Source organism: Elephas maximus, chromosome 18 (genome assembly GCF_024166365.1).
Source record: "Elephas maximus indicus isolate mEleMax1 chromosome 18, mEleMax1 primary haplotype, whole genome shotgun sequence".
Taxonomy (NCBI): domain Eukaryota; kingdom Metazoa; phylum Chordata; class Mammalia; order Proboscidea; family Elephantidae; genus Elephas; species Elephas maximus.
The window spans coordinates 20,530,255-20,553,205 of NC_064836.1; the positions used below are offsets into that span (position 1 = coordinate 20,530,255).

The 22,951-nt window shown below is 45.5% G+C and overlaps 1 protein-coding gene across 2 annotated transcripts in view; it reads left to right on the plus strand.

The window, feature by feature from the left end:
• The first annotated feature begins 12,706 nt into the window (after window positions 1–12,706).
• Window positions 12,707–22,951, plus strand: part of CAMK1G (calcium/calmodulin dependent protein kinase IG) — a 37,730-nt gene continuing 27,485 nt past the window's right edge. The window contains exon 1 of one of the 2 annotated variants that reach the window (XM_049857992.1): window positions 12,707–12,757. The gene's annotated coding sequence lies outside the window, so the exon portion shown is untranslated. The remainder of the gene's footprint in view (window positions 12,758–22,951) is intronic. The other variant, XM_049857991.1, reaches the window with a different exon arrangement.

Below are 22,951 nucleotides of genomic sequence, written 5' to 3' on the forward strand. Positions count from 1 at the left end.
AGAGAGTCAGCACTGGTTCCTTCAGCTATGGATATGGAAGAACATGCAGATAATGTTGGACACAGAGGTGACAGTATGCAGTCTCTGCTAAGGACCAGAAACATGTCCCCACAATAGGAACTGACTAGGTGACAAGCAAAAAATTAGCAGTTCAGGGTAATGGGCTTTATTCTGCTCCCGCCTTTTCCTGGAACACGGCACCCACCAGGGCTGGATGATCCGGACATGTGACTCGAGGAAACGGAGGTGACAGATTCTTTTAGCACATCATCACACGGCCACACACGGGAGGAGAGGAGCAGGCGAAAAATGGACTTACCTTGTAGAGCCCTGGTAGTGCAACGGTTAAGCACTCGGCTGCTAACCAAAGGGTTGCCAGTTCGAATCCACCCAGCAGCTCTGTGGGAGAAAGACCTGGCCATCTGCTTCCATAAAGATTACAGCCAAGAAAACCCTAGGGGGCAGTTCCACTCTATCACATGGAGTTGCTATAAGTTGAAATCAACTTGATGGCACCCAACAATAACATCCTACCCAGAGTAGAACTAGATATAACAATATAACCAAATGTTTGACAAACCTTGGCAGACAGAGACTGAAGAGAATAGAAAACTTTGGGGGAGGAGGATATATACATGAAGAAAGAGGAGAAGAAGGAGAACGTCCAGACAGAACAGGCTGATATTTCCTGTCCAGGAGGGCTGACCGTGAGGCAGCAGCCCAGAGACCCTGATGGAACTGTCCCACCTCCGGGGACTCTAATGAAATTGGAAGATGCAATACAATAGGAATAAAAGGGCTGTTTAGAATATTCTTCTGGATTCTATGCACATAGGGACAGCAATGGTAAGCCTGTGTGCTAATGTACCATTCTCCTCTTCCCTCCCTTTGTTGATGGTGTCAAACTCAGGATACACCACAGAACTCTCATTTTTAGCTTTTATCCAGCCTTTTGATTTAGCAGGCCTTAGTGAACCAAGGATTCCCTGGTTGGTGCAAACAGTTAAGGTACCCAGCTGCGAATTGAAAGGTTGGAAATTTGAGCTCACCCATAGACACTTCAGAAGAAAGGCCTAGTGATCTATGTCCAAAAAAACAGCCATGAAAACCCTATGGAGCACAGTTCTACTCTGACACACATGGGATTGCCAGGAGTCAGGGTTCACTCAATGGTAACCTGTTTTTTTTAATGAAACATGCTCTCTTTCAAGCCATATGGCAGAATTCAGGTGACTAAAGGAAGTGTTGTTTCTACCTTGGAGAACTTGCCATTTCAAGGGCAACTCTGACATGCCGCAGGCCAGTTTCAACAGCAGTAGAGCAGGGCCCTTGTAGAGAGGGAGAGCTTTGGGAGCACAGAGCATTGGCCCATTCTGCCTGTGGATCCAGGAAAGGAAACCCAGCCAAATAAAAAGTTGAGCACAAGAGGCATCCTGACTGCACGAATAACGTGGACAGACACAGCTGCGTGAAGTGTCTATTTCAGGAAGTACTAGAAATCTGGTGTCTTACTTTTAAAATAAGTAAATACTAAAGTAGCAAGTCTTACATAGATTCACGTCTGTGTGCCAGCCTGTCTCTACTGTAATTCACATTCCCCCCACCTCCTCTTCCTGATCAGGAGCACAGCTCCATTCTCAGTTACTCAGCCTCAAATTGGAAACATGTTTATCTTTGGTTGCTCCCCCTCCCCCTTGTCTTTCCTGTCAAATATAACAACGTAGATATTGTTATATATCAAAGCCTCACACAGTCTGTTCTTTTTCCTGCCTCACTGGCTGCACCGTGGGCTACTTCCTCCAGCCACAATTCCTCTGTCTCTCCAATAGGCCTTGCTTCTTCCCACCCCAGGGCCTTGGCACACGCTGTTCTTTTGTTCCTCTCTTTTCATGTAGCTAACTCTTCCTTCTTCTGATTCCACTTGAAAGTCACTTCCTGAGGGCTTGGCAAGATCTCTTAACATATGTTTTTATAGCACCCTAAACTTCTTGTGCATAGCACCTATTGCAATTGTAATTTAATAATTAACTCTGTATTTGTTTAAAACCTGGCATTTTCTCTAGAACATAAAATCCATGAGGGAAGAGACTGTGTCTGTCTTGTTTATTACTGTATGTTCAGAGCCTAGCATACTGCCTAGTACACAGTAAAAAAAATAAATAAATAAATATATTTATTGAATGAATAAGTGTCCTTTTCCACCCTGGCATGTCATTTTCCCTGGCTGCCATTTGGCAATCCAAAAGGCTCAGTCTGTAGAACAAAACTCTAACTCACACACACAAAAACCAGGCTTACTGGCCTGACAGAGACTGGAGAAACCCCGAGAGTATGGCCCCTGGACACCCTTTTAGCTCAGTACTGAAGTCACTCCTGAGGTTCACCCTTCAGCCAAAGATTAGACAGGCTCGTAAAACAAAACGAGACTAAATGGGCACACCAGCCCTGGGGCAATGGCTAGAAGGTGGGGGTGGGGGGGGGGACAGGAAAGCTGATAATAGGGAACCCAAGGTGGAGAAGGGAGAGTGTTGACATATCATGGGGTTGACTACCAGTGTCACAAAACAATATGTGTATTCATTGTTTAATGAGAAATTTGCTCTGTAAACCTTCATCTACAGTACAATTAAAAAAAAAATTTTTAAGATATGAACTTAATATTTTATAAAATTCTGAAAAAAAAAAACAAAAAAAAACAGAGCTCAATCTGGAGATGTAATTAAATGTAAAAGCCAATGTAGACCAAGCAAGAATCTGCTCTTTAACAGAGAAAAACTGCTCTGTCCCCATGAGCACACCTCTCTTTTCTCCTCCTTACACCAAGCCATTAGAAGACCACTTATTTTGTTTATTGGGACAGGTAAGCACAACCAGATGGGAACACGGCCGCTTCTCTCTTTGTTAACATCACCTGTGAACCAAGCACCTTCATAAGCCCAGACCTATTGGTGGTTTCGGGTGAGAGGAAGATGCTCTGGCAGGCACTGGCATCTCCGTTACAACGGTTCCCCTTCTCATTCCTTTCTCTTCACCCTTGCTCCTACCATCCATCAAGCTCTCACCCCTCAGATCTCAGTGACTGCAAAAGCTCCCCAGCTGACTTCCCCGTCTCCAATTTATCCCACCTTCAGGCACACTGCCATTGATTTCCTATAAACACCCTTGCTTAAAACTTACAATATCTCTCTACTGCCTTTGCATTCAAGTTCCAACACTCCACCCCTCCAGCCTATTTCCCACTGCACCACAGGGCAGGCTTGCCATTGCAATACTCAAGCTGTGGGTGTTCTGTCCCCCACTCTCAGCCTCCAATGTTTCACGTACAACCTGGTCAGTACCTGGGAGGAGAACACGTCTTGTGTATTCCAACATCTGTGTTTTTCCTAATCCCACCCCACCTATCACTGACACCTCAAAATCTGGTCCTACTCATCCTTTAGGCCCAGGTTGACTTCCATCTTTTCCATGAAGCCATTCCTGATGTCTCCAGCCTACAGCAATCTCCCCCTGGCCTGTCTCTGATGACAATATACGTTAGTAGAACTCTATTTAGCTATTTCTTGATCTCCAATTGTTTTGTGCGTTTTAGTCATGTCTCCTCACGGGGAACATAACCAGTGGCTGTCGAGGTGAGTCTGATTGATGGCAACTCCATGTGTATCAGAGTAGAACTGTGCTCCACAGGGTTTTCAATAGATGATATTTTCAGAAACAGATTACCAGGCCTTTCTTCCAGGGTACCTCTGGGTGAACTCAAACCTCCAAACTTTTGGTTAACAGCCAAGTGCTTTAACCATTTGCACCACCCACAAAGTCCACTGGGCACACAGTTGATGTTTAATTTGATTTGATTGTTGACTAGGGATAATGTAGAGATAAGGTCATTAAAAGAATATGAACCAGGCAAAACTGCAGCTCAGTGTGTATGTGCGTGTATGTCTGTGTGTATGTATGTAGGCATGCATGTACATATGTTACACTGCCTAAAGCCCTCTTCCACTTCCTTGAGAAATAATATCAAACTCCTCTTTAGTTCTTTAGTCTCCTTCTGCCAATACTCAAGCTGTGGGTGCCCCGTCTCCCACTCTCAGCCTCCAATGCTTCACATACAACCTGGTCAGTACTTGGGAGGAGAACTGGCTTCTACATTTTCTTCTCTGACATCCAATATCGGCTGAGCCTATTTCTGTTTCCACAGCTGAGAATTCATTCCTGACTTTGTGGCTCGCCAAGACCACCAGTGTGCAGACGGACTCAAGGGACGAAGAGGAAGGAAAGATCAAACTTTTTAAAATCATATTTTTAAATAATATTTTATTAAGTTTTTAGTGAAAGCTTACACAGCAAGCTAGTTCCCACTTGACAATTTCCACACAAATTGCTCAGCAACATTAGTTACGTTTATCACAACGTGTGGCCATTCTCTGTAACTGTGTTCTGTTTGTTTCATTTCCAGTGCTCTAGTTTCCCTGCCCCCATGTCTTCTCATCTTTGCTTTTGAGAGATTGTTGACCTTCTGGTCTCATACTGGTGGTTTTTAAGTAGGGAACCGGTCTTATGGGTAATATGCTTTATTTTGCGTGCTACTCTGCTATTGCGCTAAAAGGCAATCTCAGGGGATAGGCTCAGTTCAGTGTTTAAAGGGTGTCTCAGGGGGATAGTCTCCGGGAGGGGATCTTCTGTTCTCTACTGTTCCACTTTATCTGGCTTTTTTTTTAAAATAAAAATTTGAGCTCTGCTCCATATTTTTCTCCCATTCTAGCCAGGACCAACTGTTGTGGCCCTGGTCATAATGGTCAGTGGTGGTAACTTGCACCACCTAGGGTTTCTGCTCTCAGGGTAGATAAGGTTGTGGCTCTTATAGACTTCTTTCTTCTCTATACTTTTGGTTACCTTCTTACTGTTTTGCTCCTGCCAAGTAGAATCCTGTAGTTGTATCTTAGATGGCTGCTCACAAGCTTTTAAGACCCTAAATGCCACTCAATTCACTAGGATGCAGATAATGATTTTTGTGAACTATGTTATGCCAATTGACTGAGTTGTCCCGTGAGACTATGATCCTAAGGTTTCAAATCCAGAAAACCAATCACGGAAGGTGTTTGGTTATATCTGAGGAGTATCCCTATTTATGTCTTCAATGAACATATGTGCCTGCGCATACATATTTGTATTTACACGTACCTGTAGATACTTCTGCCTGTTCTAATCGATGTGCACATGTCAACCTAAAACAGCCGAAAAGATTTCAAAGAGTGGCTCGAGAAGACAAAGTATTATAACGAAATGTGCAAACACCAGGAATTAGAAAACCAAAAGGAAAGAACAAACTTAGCATTTCTCATACTGAAAGGACTGAGGAAAATATTCAAGCATTGAATTGCAATGTTGAAGGATTCTATGGGCAAAGTATATAATGATGCAAGAAGCATCAAAAGAAAATGGAAGGAATACACAGAATCACTGTATCAAAAAGTACTGGTCAGCATTCAGCCATTTCAGGAGGAGGCATATGATCAAGAACCAATGGTAATGAAGGAAGAAGTCCACGCTGTGCTGAAGGCATTGGGAAAAAAACAAAGCACCAGGAATTGGCAGAATACCAATTGAAATGTTTCAACAAATGGATGCAAAGTTGGGAGTGCTCATTCACCTGGGCCAAGAAGTTTGGAAGACAGCTACCTGGTCAAATGACTGGAAGAGACACATATAAGTACCTGTTCCAAAGAAAGGTGATCCAACAGAATGCGGAAATTATTGAACAATAACACATGCAAGTAAAACTTTGCTGAAGATAATTCAAAAACAGCTGCAACAGTACATAGACAGGAAACAGCTAGAAATTCAAGCCAGATTCAGAAGAGGATGTGGAACGAGAGATAGCATTGCTGATGTCAGATGGTCCTTGGCTGAAAGCAGAGAATACCGGAAAGATGTTGACCTGTGTTTATTGACCATGCAAAGGCATTTGACTGTGTGGATCATAACAAATTATGGATAACATTAGGAAGAATGGGAATTCCAGAGCAATTGTGCTCATGTGAAACCTATACATAGACCAAGAGGCAGTCATTCGAACAGAAGAAAGGGATACTGCAAGGTTTAAAGTCAGGAAAGGTGTGCATCAGGCTTGTACCCTTTTAGCATACATATTCAATACGTATGCTCAGCAAATAATCAGAGAAGCTGGGCTATATGAAGAAGAATGGGGCATCAGGATTGGAGGAAGATTCATTAACAACCTGTGATATACAGAGCCTTCAATATGGATTACACCTCAACAAAAGGAAAACAAAAATCCTCACAACTGGACCAATGAGCAACATCCTGATAAGGGGAGAAAAGACTGAAGTTGTCAAGGATTTCATTTTGTTTGGATCCACAATCAACACCTACAGATGCAGCAGTCAAGAAATCAAATGACATATTGTATTGGGAAAATCAGCTGTAAACGACCTCTTTAAAGTGTTAAAAAGCAAAGATGTCACTTTGAAGACTAAGTCATAATTGACTGATTCATGTGTGTGGGCAGTGAAGTTCTATAAGCATAAGGACTGAGTCTAGTTTTGTATCCCTGTTACCCAGTACACAGTCAGCCCTTGATAAATATTTACAGAAAGAATGTATGTGTGTGTGCTGAGTAGGACTTCAGGAAGGTAGAATTCAGCTCCCTTTGGGATGAATTTTATAATATGTGTTGGTTCTCCTTGGGTACTACTTGACTGTCACAGGCTGTAGTAAACTCCCTAGTTCCAGAGTGCTCAAACAAGAGGACAGCTACTGGTTAGAGATGACATCCCCAGGGAATCTAAGCAATAAACAGGATGTCGAACCTATAAAAATAATATGTTATTATTCTTGTTATCAATACTAATGAATACTAATGCTCTCATTTATTGATCACATTCTACGTGTACCAATCACTAGCAAATCATATCTTCTTTAATAACAATAACTATCAAAGGCCTTTCCACTTCTGAGTGCTTGTGAATCTACCAGATCTAATAAGCATTTGCAGAGCCTCTACTCTGTGCCAGGTACTGGAGGAGAATTGGAGAAAGGACAAGAAGGAAGCAGGAAATACAGGCAAATCCTTGCCCATAAAGAACTCTCCATCCAAGAAGAGAGACAGAAGTGGAAACTCACACTATATTCAGGGTATAATAAGATTAAGAACTAAGGGAAATCATAGACAAAAAGCTTTGGGAACAATACACAGAAAGTTGTGATTAATGCTGAGGAGGTAGGGGAATCATGGAAGACTCCATAAATGAGATGGCATCTGACAGGAATTTTTAAAATCTATAGCATTTTACACCACTTGCTCTTGAATGTAGAGTAGCTAAAGTAAATGGGAGAAATGAAAAAGTAAGAGTTGAACAAAAGATTTCTAAGGGTGCTTGAGAAGACAAAGTAAAGTATTATAATGAAATGCACAAAAACCTAGAGTTAGAAAACTAAAATGGAAGAACACACTCAGCATTTCTCAAGCTGAAAGAACTGAAGAAAAAATTCAAGCCATGAGTTGAAATATTGAAGGATTTTATGGGGAAAATATTTAATGATGCAGGAAGCATCAAAAGAAGATGGAAGGTGCCCATCGACGGATGAATGGATAAATAAATTATGGCATGTTCACACAATGGAATACTATGCATTGATAAAGAACAGTGAAGAATCTGTGAAACATTTCATAACATGGAGGAACCTGGAAGGCATTATTCTGAGTGGAATTAGTTGCAAAAGGACAAACATTGTATAAGACAACTATTATATGAACTTGAGAAATAGTTTAAACTGAGAAGAAAATATTCTTTTGTGGTTATGAGGGGGGGAGGGAGGGATGGTAGGAGACGGGTATTCACTAATTAGATAGTAGATAAGAACTACTTTAGGTGAAGGGAAAGACAGCACACAGTACAGGGGAGGTCAGCACAATTGGACTAAACCAAAAGCAAAGAAGTTTTCTGAATAAACTGAATGCTTCAAAGGCCAGTGCAGCAGGGGCAGGGGTCTGGGGACCATGGTTTCAAGGGACATCTAAGTCAATTGGCATAGTAAAATCTATTAACAAAACATTCTGCATCCCACTTTGAAGGGTAGCATCTGGGGTCTTAAACGCTAGCAAGCAGCCATCTAAGATGCATCAATTGGTCTCAACCCACCTGGATCAAAGGACAATGAAGAACACCAAGGACACAAGGTGATTACGAGCCCAAGAGACAGAAAGGGCCACATGAACCAGCGACTACATCATCCTGAGACCAGAAGAACTAGATGGTGCCTAGGTACAACCGATGACTGCCCTGACAGGGAGCACAACAGAGAACCCCTGAGGGAGCAGGAGAGCAGTGGGATGCAGACCCCAAATTCTCATACGACCAGACTTAATGGTCTGGCTGAGACTGGAAGGACCCCAGTGGTCATGGCCCCCAGACCTTCTGGTGCCCCAGGACAGGAACCATTCCCAAAGCCAGCTCTTCAGACATGGATTGGACTGGACAATGGGTTGGAGAGGGGTGCTGGTGAGGAGTGAGCTTCTTGGATCAGGTGGACACTTGAGACTATGTTGGCATCTCCTGCCTAAAGGGCAGATGAGAGGGTGGAGGGGGTTAGAGGCTGGTGAAAAGGACATGAAAAGAGAGAGTGGAGGGAGAGACCAGGCTGTCTCATTAGGGGAAGAGTAATTGGGAGTGTGTAGCAAGGCGTATATGGGCTTTTGTGTGAGAGACAGACTTGATTTGTAAACTTTCACTTAAAGTGCAATAAAAATTATTTTTTTAAAAAAAGAAGAAGATGGAAGGAACACACAGAATCACTGTGCTAAAAAGAATTGGTTAACATTCAACAATTTCAAGACATAGCACATTGAAGGAACTGGCAAAGAACAAAGCTCCAGAAATTGACAGAATACCAGTTGAGATGTTTCAACAAATGAATGCAATGCTAGAATTGCTAACTTCTCTGTGCTAAGAAATTTGGAAGACAGCTACCTGGCCGAATGAGTGGAAGATATATATATATATATACACACCCATTCCAAAGAAAGGTGATCCAACAGAATGCAGAAATTATTGAACAATATCATTAATATCACATGCAAGTAAAATTTTGCTGAAGATAATTCAAAAGCAGTTGCAGCTGTACGTGGGCAGGAAACTGCCAGAAATTCAAGCCGGATTCAGAAGAGGATGTGGAATGAGAGACAGCATTGCTGATGTCAGATGGTCCTTGGCTGAAAGTAGAGAATATCAGAAAGATGGTTACCTGTGTTTATTGACATACAAAGGCATTTGACTGTGTGGATCATAACAAATTATGGATAACATTAGAAAGAATGGGAATTCCAAAACAATTGTGCTCGTGAGGAATCTGTACATAGACCAAGAGGCAGTTGTTCAAAGAGAAGAAGAGAATACTGTATGGTTTAAAATCAGGAACGGTGTGTGTCAGGGTTGTATCCTTTCAGCATACATATTCAATCTGTATGCTGAGCAAATAATCAGAGAAACTGCGCTACATGAAAAAGAACAGGGCATCAGGAATGGAGCATGGCTCATTAACAACCTGTGATATGCAGATGACACAACTTTGCTTGCTGAAAGCAAAGACTTGAAGCCCTTACCGATGAAGATGAAAGACTACAGCCTTCAGCATGGATTACACCCCAACATAAGGAAAACAAAAATCCTCACAACTGGACCAATAAGCAACGTTGTGATAAATGGAGAAAAGATTGAAGTTGTCAAGGATTTCATTTTACATGGACCCACAATGGATATGGCAATGGAAGCACCCATGGAAACAGCAGTCAAGAAATCAAACGAAGTATTGCATTGGGAAAATCTGCTGCAAAAGGCCTCTTTAAAGTGTTAAAAAGCAAAGATGTCACACCAAAGGCTAAGGTGTGCCTGACCCAAGCTACAGTATTTTCAATCACCTCATATGAATGTGAAAGCTGGACAATAAATAAGAAGAAGAGAGTAGAATTGATTCATTTGAATTATACTGTTGGTGAAGAATGTTGAATAAACCATGAACTACCAGAAGAACTAACAAGTCTGTCTTGGAAGAAGCATAGCCAGAATGCTCTTTAGAATCAAGAATGGCAAGGCTTCGTCTCACATACTTTGGATATGTTATCAGGAGAGACCAGCCCCTGAAGAAGGACGTTGTGCTTGGTAGAGAGTCAGAGAAAAAGAGGAAGACCTTCAATGAGATGGATTGACACAGTGGCTACAACACTGGTCTCAAACATAGAGATGATTGTGAGGATGGAGCAGGACCAGGCAGTGTTTAGTTCTGTTCTACACAGGGTTGCTATGAGTGGGGACCAACTCGATGGTACCTAACAACAAGAACCATGACAACATAGCATTCCAATAACATTTAAAAATCTATAGCATTCCTATAGAAGGAAGAAAATGCCAGCGTAAACAGAGACAGAACTTTGGAAATCCTTGGTATGCTAGAAATCAGAGTCTCATATAGTATGGTTAGAGTGGCAAGTGGGGCAGAGGAGGACTGGGTGGGGGGAGGGAGGGAGTAGTTTTGTTCCAAACCCAAAAAACCAAACCCACTGCCGTTGATTCGATTCCAACTCATAGCAACCCTACAGAAGAGAGTAGAACTGCACCATAGAGTTTCCAAGGAGTGCCTGGTGGATTTGAACTGCCGACCTCTTGGTTAGCAGCTGTAGCACTTAACCGCTACACCACCAGGGTTTCCAGTTTTGTGCCAGATCTTGGAATTGCTTTGATAATAGGCTGAGGTGTTTGGATTTTTTTCTGTAGATAATGGGACACCACTGAATGTTTTTGAGGTGGAAGCAATATGTTTTATTAATTCTCGCAGGAATGAAAGTTGAATTGGAAAGATAACAATAGTAGCTAATATTTGTTAAGTGCTTACCACATGCTCATCACTGTTCTAAGCAACTTGTATTCTGTCACGCTCCATGCTGCTAGTATATGAAGCATATTCAGTAATTACTTCATTTTACAGATGGGAAAACTGAGGCAAAGAGAGGTTAAGCAACTTGCTCACAGCCACACAACTAGTCAATGGAAGACCCAGCATGTCAACTTAGACGTCTTCTCCATAGCCATGTTTAGCTATTCCACTGCACCACCTCCCCAAGGGACCAGTTAGGACCCTATCACAATAGTACCCATGATAGAGGATGTGGACCTGGATTAATACTATAGAGATGGAAATATAAAGGAAGCAGTATTTATTTACTGCCTTTTGGGTAAGACAGGGGAGTGTATATGCATTCTTTTTTGTTCACATCCACATAAAGAAACACTGGAGGGGTACATGAAAAACTAATTGGTCACTATTGACAGGAGGGTGGGGGAAGAGGTGGAAGGAAGTGGAGTGGGGTGAGATACCTCAATGTATGCCTTTTAATATAGTCCTGATTTTTTATCTATATGGATGTATTATTTCTTAATAAATAAATAATGTATAATAACATAAAATAAAGAAGCACAATTTAAAAGCTAATTGAAGGAGCAATTGAAAATGCATAACAACTGATTGGATTTGGAAGACAATGAAGGAGGCAAAGCAGCCAAAGAGTGTTTGGGAAGATTGTAGCCCATTACGGTAGATAAGACAGGCAGGAGGAAAGCTAGCTTAAAGGGGGCCATAATGTGCTCAGGTTTGTTTGTGGATGGAAGCAGACATTTGGATGATGAGGTTCAGGAAGACAACCCAGACAGAGATATTGAGCTTGGACATTAACATGAAGATGGTGACAGATGCAGTGAGTGGATGTTAACACTGAGGTGGGACTAGTAAAGGAAAAGCAAGAGAACAGAAGACAGAGACATAAGGAAACGACCCTGAGGGGGCTGCCTATGAAAAGCTAAGATAGAGACAGTGAAGGCCTGGTCAAGGGGCAGAATGGACAGATGAGTACGATATGAGTTTCCCGAAGGAAGGGAAGGTCTCTGAGTGTCTAGTGGATTAGGACTGAGAAGAAGATGGTAGAGCTGGAGATAAGAAGGTTATACTTCTGGGAAAAGGGGAGACATGTCAGAAACGTTGGGTGGAAACTTCCAACATCAGGTTCCCCATATCAGAAACATGGGCTGGAACTTTCTAAAATAGGCTCCCCTTTACCAGGGACATTGGGTGGAGCCTTTCAACTTAGGGTCCCCTTGTGGGACATCCAAGGAGTTCTCTCTCCACCCTTTGAGAGACAATAAGCTGGGTGGACACTGAGGGCTCTTCAGTCTCTGCATTCCTGTAAATGTAAACATACTACTGCTCTGCAAAGTGTTTCCAGACAACATATTCCAGCAACTGAACTGTTAAAAAGGGAAACTGAGGCAGGCAGTCCTGTGAAGCTCCTCTGATTTTCTGTTATCAACTCACTCATGCCAATGGAAACATATAAGTTGATGTTTTGGTTTTGTTTCCTATTCTTCCTCTCTCTCTTTTCATGATACACATAAATGCAAACACATACATCAGGCATAAAAGGGCCCCTTCGAAAAAGCATTTTTCTGGATCAGACTGGATACAGCTGGGAGGGAGGGGATGCAGAGCAGAGGAAAGGAAAGAAAGATGCCAGCCACCCTAGCAACTTTCACTCCCCTTTAAGGCTGCCTGGTTACAGTCCTGGGAAAGAAAACTCCTGCGTTCCTCCCCTTTAATTCAGTTTATTGTTAAAGCGCTGGAGCCACTAATCCCCACAGACCTGTAGGAGCCAGTGGAAGCGCCCAGAGCACGGTTCTTTCTGAGTCCCTGGGTAAGCTGGACCTGCTTCTTTTCTTGGCTTTAGGGGTTTTTGCTTAGTAGGAGGCACAGGGCACCTAGAGAATGGATTTGAAGGGTCAGTTTTGTGAGCAACTTGGGCATTTCAACTCTAGCTTCAGTCTTTCCTGACTCTCGTAGTATCACGGGTAAGTTGTAGCTGTCTGGGAAATAAGCCTGAATGAGGGTCCAGGTAGGATCTCCCCCAAAAGCCATCTGGCTATCACTCCAAGGCTGAGGGGCAACTTCCGCCTTTCTGGGCAGGGAAAGGGGAGCAAAATACCTGTGTGCCCCACCTGCAATGCCTGCCTGCAGCATTCTGGTGACAATCCTATGGAGTTTTGAGCCTCGGAGGGTCATCCATCCAGGCTTCCAGCTCTTTGGCACCCTCCCTCCCGTTCAGTCTTCACCTCTTAACCTCTCTGACCCCCACCTGTCAAATGAGGTTATGCCTGCTCAGCCTACCTCTTGGGGTTGTTGTAAGGGTTAGGAAAGTCCGGGGCCAGAACGGAGGTTTGTGAGCAGCCTGTGGCTCAGCACACCCAAGGGAAGATAATTAGTCTCCACTGCTCCTGGCAGGGTCGATGGTCAGGCTCCAGGCTCTGTGTCCCTGGCTACATTCAAATGCAGAACCCAGGCGTGGTGATGCTGTCAGTCACGAGACCACTCCTTCACCTTCCCCAGGGGTGCATCTATCTCCCTCTGTCTTTAAACTTCTCTAGCTTAGTTTTCAAGCAAAGATGTTAAAGAGAGGTCTAGCTTCACCACTACCACCACTCCGTCCTCACCATGGCCCCTTCTCTCCGTGTAACTTTGATGCACAAACATTAACCCCAAAGCTCCTGAGGCAGCTGCCAGAGCCAGCGTTGGCCTGGCTGCAGCGCGTGGCTGGCCAGCTTCTTGTTCTGGAGTCAGACAAGGTGGTCATGAGGAAAATCTCCGAGAAGGATCAAGAGAGTCAAGCAGGTTCCATCTTGGGGAAGGAAAAGATCTTTCCCAGGCCAGAGACAGAGCTGGGTCCTGTCATTCCTACTGATCCAAGCTTCACCAGGGCCAAAGATGAGACCCAGGGGGCAGTGTCCAGGTCTGAAATAGACCGTAACACAAAGTGCTTAGTAATCCCTGATACAGGACTACACTTGACAGCTTCTAATGTGCTTTTAATTAATCACCCCTGGACAAGCCCGTCTGATTATCTTTCCGTCATTACAGGTGAGAAAACTGAGTCTCAAAGAGATTAAATGGCATGCCTGGGGTTACAAAGCTGGATGCTGTGCCCTTCCTACAGATAGCTATAGTGTGTGTGTGTTAATAGCATGCTTCAGGAAAATGGAGCAGAATTATTTTGGGAAAGAAGCCTGAGGTTAGGGTGAGAACAGATTTGAGATGGAGCCAGGAGTGGCACAGGCTATGGGCATGGTGCCCCCATCCTCGATTCTAAGAAATCTGAGTGCTCTTGGAATTCAGCCATTCCCAGATCATCCAAGCCACGTGCACCGGGAGGAATCAGTCAGCTGTTGGGATTGCATGAAAACATAATAAGGATGGGGCAGATATAAGTGACATCCTCGCAACCACTTCTAGAAGAGGCAGCAGGTAACATGGTACAGTGACAACGATACTGGTATTGGGGTCTGATGACCTGGGGCAACCAGCCCAGCTCTATCATTTGCTATTTGACTTGGGACATTTGACTTAACATTTCTACCCGTCAGTTCACCATATAGAAAATGGATTATTGGTTTTTTTTTTTTTTTTACCTTAAAGGTGGCAGCTAGGTATTAAATAAGACAATGCAAAGTGCCTAGCACAGTGCCAGTCCTGGTCCAGGTGCTCAGTCCGTGGCAGCAAAAACTAAGTCCCAGAGCAATTCTGGTTGGAAATAAAAAAGAATGCCCCTGTAAGAGGAGCGTGCATTCCTCGCTCCCTCTTCCCCACGCACACGCGCAGTCAGCCAGAAATAAATTGCCTGGAGGAGTTGGAGTGATGGCGTCCAGCCGCAGCCTGCCAGTGCCAGGCAGAGTGAATGAGCTGCAGCATGAATGAGAGGGGGAGGGCCGAGTCTGCAAACAGGCTGTGTGCCTGCGCTACTACTGCGGATATGCTGCCAAGGCCGGTGCCAAAGGGGCTGAGGCGAGAGCCACTGCCCACAAAAAGCAAGCCCCTGGGGAGCAGGGGGCTGCAGGGACTGTCAATGATTGTCAAACTCTTTAATCAGAGGGAAGGCTGGTGAGAGAGAGCCTCCTGCCACCACCCTCTTGGGCTCAACCTGTCCTTCCCTCTGCACCTCCTCCCCAAGTGAAGATCTATTCTCTCACTTTCTGAAGCCTGTGGAGTCCCTGCCAGAGGTGTTTGGTGGTAATGAGCACCACACCTGTACAAAGGAAGTGCACCTGCATGGGAGTTAGGCTTAAAGACAGGTGCCCCAGTTTATTGCCCGTGGAGAAATCCAGGACCAGCAGCGTTTTCTCCAGTGTTGCCACCAATGTCTGTTGCTTTGGTTGAGTACCAGATAAAGTACTTGGCTGGCATTGTGAGGCCATGTTGTACGGAAAACCATAGATTCTTTAAACACTAAAATGACAGTGAGATGGGATGCTTACACTGGGAGCTGAAACCAGCTGAGGAAACAGCCAATTTCACGTATCCTATCTCGTGTTCAGGGACATGGTGATTCAGTGGTAGAATTCTTGCCTTCCATGTAGGAGACCCAGGTTTGATTCCCAGCTAAGGCAGCTCATGTGCAGCCACCACCCATCTGTCAGTGGAGGTTTGCATGTTGCTATGATGCTGGAGATGCAGTGGCTAAAAGCTTGGCTACTAACCAAAAGGTTAGCAATTCGAACCCCCCAGCCACTTCTCAGGGGAAAGGCCTCAGTACCCAATGAGGCAGTTCTACTCGGTCCTATGAGTTGTCCTATGAGTCGCTATGAGTTGGAATTGACTTAAGGGCAATGAGTTTGATTTTTGTTTGTTTTTATGATATTGAACAGGTTTCAGTGGAGCCACCAGGCTAAGACTAGGAAGAAAGGCCTGGTGATCTCCTTCTGAAAATTAGCCAATAAAAACACTATGGATTACCACAGTCCATGGGGATGACTCAGGGCTGGGTTGTACAAGGGGTTGTCATGAATCAGGGGCAACTCGATGGCAGCTAACAATAGCATCTCGTGTTCACCCTTAATTAAATTATTTCTTTCTCTATCTGTTTCCACAGTGCATAGAGATTAATTCATGTGCCTGCAATGTGAGCCCACTAGATGGCACCTTAAAAAAATGGGTTGTTGTTGTTGAATCAATTCTGACTCATGGTGACTCCATATATGCCAGAGTAGAACTGCGTAGCATAGGGTTTTGGTTTTCAGTGGGAAATTTTTCAGAAATAGATCACCAGACCTTTCTTTCAAGGTGCTTCTGGGTGAACTCAAACCTCCAACCTTTTGGTTAGCAGCTGAGCACGTTAACCGTTTGCACTGCCCAGGGTCTCCAGATATAACCTTAGAAGCAGCAAAATGCTTACATGCCCATTATGCATTGGATCTCCACTATATTGCTGAGAAACAGACATAGTAGGGACCATTCAGCAGATGAGGAAAGTGAGGCCCACTGTGGTGAGGAGCACATTAAGAATAAGCAGTGCAGCTGGTCCTAGAAGCACACCCTACTTTCTCCAGCAGCTCAGATATGTTGACCTCACAGCCACCAAATTAAGCCTGGAGAATTCTACCCTCATTTCCTCTATGAGAGGCATACAAGCCACCATAAACGAACATGGGAATCTGGCTTGTCCGTGCACAGGAGTGATCTGAGCTAAACTTAAATGCGAGTTTGAGCCTGAAATAAGCTGCAGGAAACAATTGAAAAATCTTCCTCAGGGATTTTGTGAACAGCAGCTCCTGTGCGGAGCCGGCCCTTTAGATGCAGGATTAGCGGGAGAGCCAGGGAATGGTGCGTGATGTTCCCTGGAGTTTCTGTACAGCCAGGAGTCTCTAGGAGCCTGTAGCATCCAGGGCCTGGGCTTTGGCAAGTTGAGGAGCCACTTGGGTTGCAACACTAACTGGGCATGAGATCTCACAGCACACACAGACCCACTGCATGACTGACTCAGTGGCTGCAGGAAACGGTGAGCTATGGCTCAGACAATGGAGGTTATGACGGCCTCGTCCACATTTCCCAAAGTACACTCTGAGGAACCCTAGATCCCCTGGATGTCAATAGGTGACATGAAAGGAAAGGATTTCACAGCCTACTAAATGTGGGACTTGCCAAATTAAAGAGCATTAAACAGATGTCTTTAATAGTCCTCAGAGCCTTTAATAAGCTAACGTGGATCATGAATCTCCAAGCAGGGGGCTGGGTGCAGAGCAATTCCACTTTGCTCTTGGAGAGTTTCCTGGGACGAATATTCTAAAAAGCAAACTGCAGGGAGCCTTAATCTAGTCCCTTCCTCTCTGCTCGCCAGGAGAAAGACGGAAACCCAGAGAAGTACAATGCTCTCCCCGGAGCTGCCCCACTCCTCTGTGCCAAAAGGGCCAAGAACACAGGCTCTTTCCAGTCTGCCTCTTAGCCCAAGCAAGAAGGCTTTTTAGCTGTAGCCTTTCATTCCCTTTATAACTATGTGATAGATGTATTTCCATGGCTCCATGTGCCCCTGCCTAGAGGCAGAGAGCACACTTTTATTAAAGATGATCTAGCTGATAACCTTCCTCCCAAGGCCCACAGAACTTTCCAAGCCTTTCTTCCAAAGGACAGAAAAACCCAGAAACAGAGGACATATATAAAGCAGTCTTAGGGTGGACTGATCCCTCTGAGGACAGTACAGAGCCAGGCAGGGCCCAGAGGAAGGCCCTGAGACTTGCTCATCATGCCCCAGAATGGTTAACGGCTCCTAACAAGTCCCGAAGAGAGCCCTGGTTAGGCAGGATGGCTCTTCCCATCGATGCAGTTCAGATTCAGCCATTATTTGTGGGTTGGAGACTGCCAGGGAGCTACTCAAAGGGTTCTCTCCCTCCCTATACCCATCTCATCTCATCTGACATGCCATCACAGTGCATAAACTATCTCCAGTTTAGAAACACCACTGTGAGTTTAAGGAGCCCTGGTAGTGCAGTGGTTAAGTGCTTGGCTGCTAACTGAAGAGTCGGCAGACCGAACCCACTAGCCCAGCTGCTTCTTGGGAGAAAGATGTGGCAGTCTGCTTCCATAAAGATTTACATCCTTGGAAGCTCTATGGGGCAGTTCTACTCTGTCCTATAGGGTTGCTACAGTTGGAAACGACTCAACAGCAGTGGTCTCCCCGCAAGGGGTACTGTGAGTTTAGTAGGCATACATTGGATTAAATTGAACTGAATTCCTTTGGATTAAAGTGCAATGTCCCAAGATTCTGGACATCTTACTAGAAGGGTAACACTCAGGCTATTCACCCAGTTAATGTATTAATAAACACCTAGGTGGCCGTGACTCAGAATGGGAAACTTTTGATAGAAAGGCCGTGTGCAGCAGGGTGACTAGTGTTGAGAGCCCAGAGAGGGGGTCCTGGGCAGTGTGGGGTCACGAGGTGACCTGGCACCTTCAGGGCATGTTGATGGCAATGAAGAGACCACTGCCAGCCCTCTCCCCCTCACAGTCTTGTCTGGAGCCAGTGCTGTGCCTGCAAGCAATATTGCCAGGAAGGAGAGAAGGACAGTGGAGGCTCCGTGGAAGAAGCTTGTGAAGGGCGCCTGCTCCTGGGCTCTTGGCCCAAGCATCTCTCACCAGCACCTCATAAACAGCCAGCTAGCTGCCACCAGGGACCACACAGCCTGTCCCCAGAGCAGGGAAAAGTCTGCATTCGGGGGCAGCCTCCACCCCGAGGCCTGCCCTTCAGGGAAAACATTGCCCTTTATAGCCCCCTCCCCAGCTGCAAAGTCTTTCCCCAAGAGGCCAGGAAGACCCCTCAAATCATATGACAGCCCTGCCCAGGAGCCAGTCACTGCAGGCCCAGGGAGACAGTGAGACAGACAAGGCTTTGTCCCTGGGCAGCTCCTTTCTTGACCTCAGACAAACCAACAGGATAATTTCAGATTGTCATATGCATCACAGAGAAAAGGAGCAAGCCAACATGACAGAGTTATCTTTGGGTGGGGGTGAACTGACTCTAGACAGAATGGTCAGGGAGGGTCCCTGAAAAGTGTCCTAGGGAGGAACTGGCCCCAGATTCCACCCCAGGCCCACATCGTCTGTTCCTGAAGTGATGATGATGGCAAAGAAACCTACGTGATTCTGTCTGCTGTGCCATTCTGCCCCTCGTGGTGAGAACCACGGAGAGGGAAGCGCTGCAGCCTTACCTTTCCGGGGCTTCAGCTTCTCACCAGCTGTGGGGCCCTCTGTAAAGTAGTGTAAAGAATACATCCCCCCACCTGCCAACACTCACCTTAAGGCCTACTCCTCCACAAAGCCTTCCCTGATCAGCCCTCTCACTAGAGGTCACTTCTCATAAGTTCATTTAACAAGCGTGGGCTGGGCCCTTAGTGTGTGCCAGGCACTGTGCCAGGTGCTAGAGATACAAGATAAGAAACACATGGTCCCTGCACCTTACCAGCTCATAGTCTGGGGAGGGAGGCTGATAAGTAAGCAGAATGGTTATAGTCAACCTCTGAACCATTTTGGGCCTCAGCCAACCTGCCAGTTCATTTGCTAGTTGCCATGTTGTTTATTTATATACCTATGTTTGGTCTTTCCAACTTGATTGTAGGTAGTTGAAGGCCAGGCTCATCTCATAGGAATTTCTGTATTTAGCCCAGTGGGGGAGTCCCTGGGTGGCATAAACGGTTACGTGCTCATCTACTAGCCGACAGGTTGGCATCTGGAACCCACCCGGAGACACCTTGGAAGACAGGCTTGCTTGGCAATCTGCTTCCAAAAGCTCAAAGCCTTGAAAACCCTCTGGAGCAGTTCTACTCGGTATACATGGGTTCACCATGAGTTGGAATTAACCTGACAGTAACTAACAACGACAGTACAGTGGGTACACAGCAGGTGCTCAATAAAAGCTTTTTGAACGAAAGAGTGTTACCTCCACAACTCAAAGGTGGTCCCATGAACAAGGTCATTTCCTTTGGCAGGAGTTATTTTTGCAGGATATTCTTGAGGGTCTTGCCCCACTGAGGGGTGAGGGTCCTGACCAGCCTGAACCAACCAGGGGTGCCCGTATCCAAGGTGTTTCCTGAGCTGTGAACATGCAATCGGCTCCACACCTCGGAGAGGTCTGCAGTGGCTGTTCCTGAGCTTTGAAACCCAGTGGAAGTTGTTGCTAAAAAAAGTGAGAGGCAGGGAGAACTGTGGAAACCAATGAGAGCAATATTGGAGACTCAGGCTTCTCAGAAACTGACTTCTTTTTCTCTGAAGGGGTCAAAATTGCAAAACTAATAGGGGAGGGGAAGGACTTTAACTGAAAGAAGCAGGTGCAGCAGCAGGATGTGAACAGGCCCCTTGGAGCCCACTCTCAGTGGTCTGCTGCACAGGGTAGGGACTGCACAGGGCAGGGGCCGCACAGGGCAGGGGCCATACAGGGCAGGGGCCACTTCAAGGAGTTTCTCTGAGGCCAAGGAGGAGCAGGGAAGAAGGGCCAGCATGTGAGTTCACACCTGGGCCCCTGAGTTTTCCACATTGCACTGACGATAGAACTAAATTGTTAGGATTGAGTGTATGGGAAGAGGGGTGGGCGGGAAAGTTGTTTTCTTACAGCCGAGCTTCAGCTAAGAATACTGTGTTTTTAAGCTATTTAAAAGAATGGGGAAAGATGAATAGTGAGTGCAGATCTGCTAATGAGCTGGTGAGGCCTCCTGGAAAGCAGGCAGTTATCCCATGGGGGCTTCAGGAAGGGGTGATAAATGCCCAGCTGACGATCCCTGAGCTGGAGAGAAGGCTCTGGACATGGAAAAGCACCCATCTGCGGCCCCCGTTGTTCTGCAGAGGTGGGGAGAAACAGAGCACGACAGAAGAACCACGTCTGTTGATTTTGCTCCTTTATACGCTCACCGTTCTACTCATATCCCCTACACTCTCCAGGACTTCCCAGCTGCAGGGTGTCTACTCAATAAGAGGCATTGGTCCAAGCCCAGATGTCAAGCATCCTGAGAAGTAGAAGCTGCTAGAGTTGGGGTCAGAATCTGTAGAATGGAACCTGGCTAAAGATACCCCCACCCCATTCTAGTATTTCATTCTCTGCAAAGCAGTCTCTGCCAGTCGGGTTCCATTAGTCTCTGCCTTGTAGACTGTGTTCTTGAAACCAAATGTTGAGTTGCCATTGCTGGCAAGTCCTCCTCTGGCCAGTGACTGGGCCCTGAACTGCTTTGGTCCCTCTGGTCTGACCCTTATTCACTACCCTGACAAAAGAAGCAAATCAGCAAATGGCCTGAAGACACAAGCACAAGCCACCAGATCTACACACGGCTGAATCGAATGCTAAGGAATTCTGAACATTTCTCAAATAATTTTTTTTTATAATAGTGGAGCAAATGGTTAATGTACTTTGGCTGCTCAATGAAAGGTCGGAGGCTTGAGTCCATCCAGAGGCACCTCGGAAGAAAGGCCTGGCAATCTACTTCTGAAGAAGCAGCCATTGAAAACCCTATGGGGGAGTGTGCTGTCATTGTAGGGATTGCAACTAAAGTCACAAAACAATATTGTATAAATTTTTGAATGAGAAATTAACTTGAGCTGTAAACTTTCACCTAAAGCACAACAACAACAAAAAACCCTGTGGAGCACGGTTCTATTCTGACACGCATGGAGCCACCATGAGTCAGAATTGCCTTGATGGCAACTGGTTGGTTATTTCTTAAGTATATGGGTTACGAATGTATATACTAGGCTAAGATTTAAAAAGAAACCATAGCTTCTTCATTTCCTATAATACCTTTCTCATTAACTCCCACCCCACGAGGTAGCAACAGAGGGAACGGGAAACTCTAAATTTGAACTTGTCCCTTAACGACATCTCAATAACTTTTAACACTTTAAACAGTCTCATTTAAATAGATGACCCAGTCTCTTTTAGGAAAATGCGCAGCCTTGAGATGGCCTTTCCTCCTCCTGCTCCACATCAAGGAGGCATTTTGTAGCATAAGGTACTTACATGACCTCATTGAGGTATGGGAGAAGGGGGTTTTAGACTCACCAGAGGCCTCAGCTATCACAGTCCTCTAGGATCTCACCAGAAGCTGACTCTGACCACTGAGGTGTGATTGATCCTACTTGCCTGTGAGAGTCAGGCTGACACTCTCCACTAACGGCCCTGATCCCAGCCACTGGCTTCCACTTGAGAATTCCTGCTTGTAGCTGTCTCTTCTTCCCAGCCCCAGGCTTCTGTGAGCCGAGTGCCCTCCAGCACCTCTACGGCCCCTCTCCAGGGCCATGGGCAGTGCTAAGCTGGTAAATGTTTAACAATGATTCTCAATTTCTGTGTGGGGTAGGATTAGTCCTACCCTGTAGAAGTTGCCTGTTTCCTCGGTGTGAGTTCTTCCACTATGGCCAATTTTAAGCCAACAACAGGATACCACTAAACATGGAGTTGGGAAGAAATGTGCACAGCTGGCTCCCATAAGCTGGCCAAAGCTGGCTGCATCACTCTGGTGGCCCTGTGGAGCTTCTAGAGTCCCTGCCTGTCATACAAGCACAGTCTCAGACTTGTCCTTTTCCTATATGCCTGTCCCATGATTACTTAATGCCACTTGTGATGGTTAAGGTTGTTTATCAACTTGGCGGGGCAGTGATTCTCAGTGGTTTGGCAGTTATGATGTAGTTTGGCAGCTATGAAATGCTGTAATCACCTCCAAATGCTATCTGATCTAATCTAATCGCCTACATGATGGGATCCGCTGTTAGCAGCCAATCAGTTGAAAGGTAATTTCCTCGGTCTTGTGGCCTGCATCCAATATGTGTGAACTTTCTGGCAAAGCTTGTGGGCTTTTGCTCACTGTGGATCCTGTAGCTGGCTCCCCACCTGACCTCTAGTTCTTGGAACTTGAGCTAGCAGCTTACCTGCCAATCTTGGGATTCATCAGCCTCCGAAGCCTATGAGCCAGCAGCCTGCTGTTTACCTGTCAATTTTGGGATTCGTCAGCCTCCATAGTTTGTGAATAAGAGGGCTGTTGTCTCACCTGCAGATCTTGGGATTTGTCAGCCTCTACAGCCTGTGGGCCAGAGC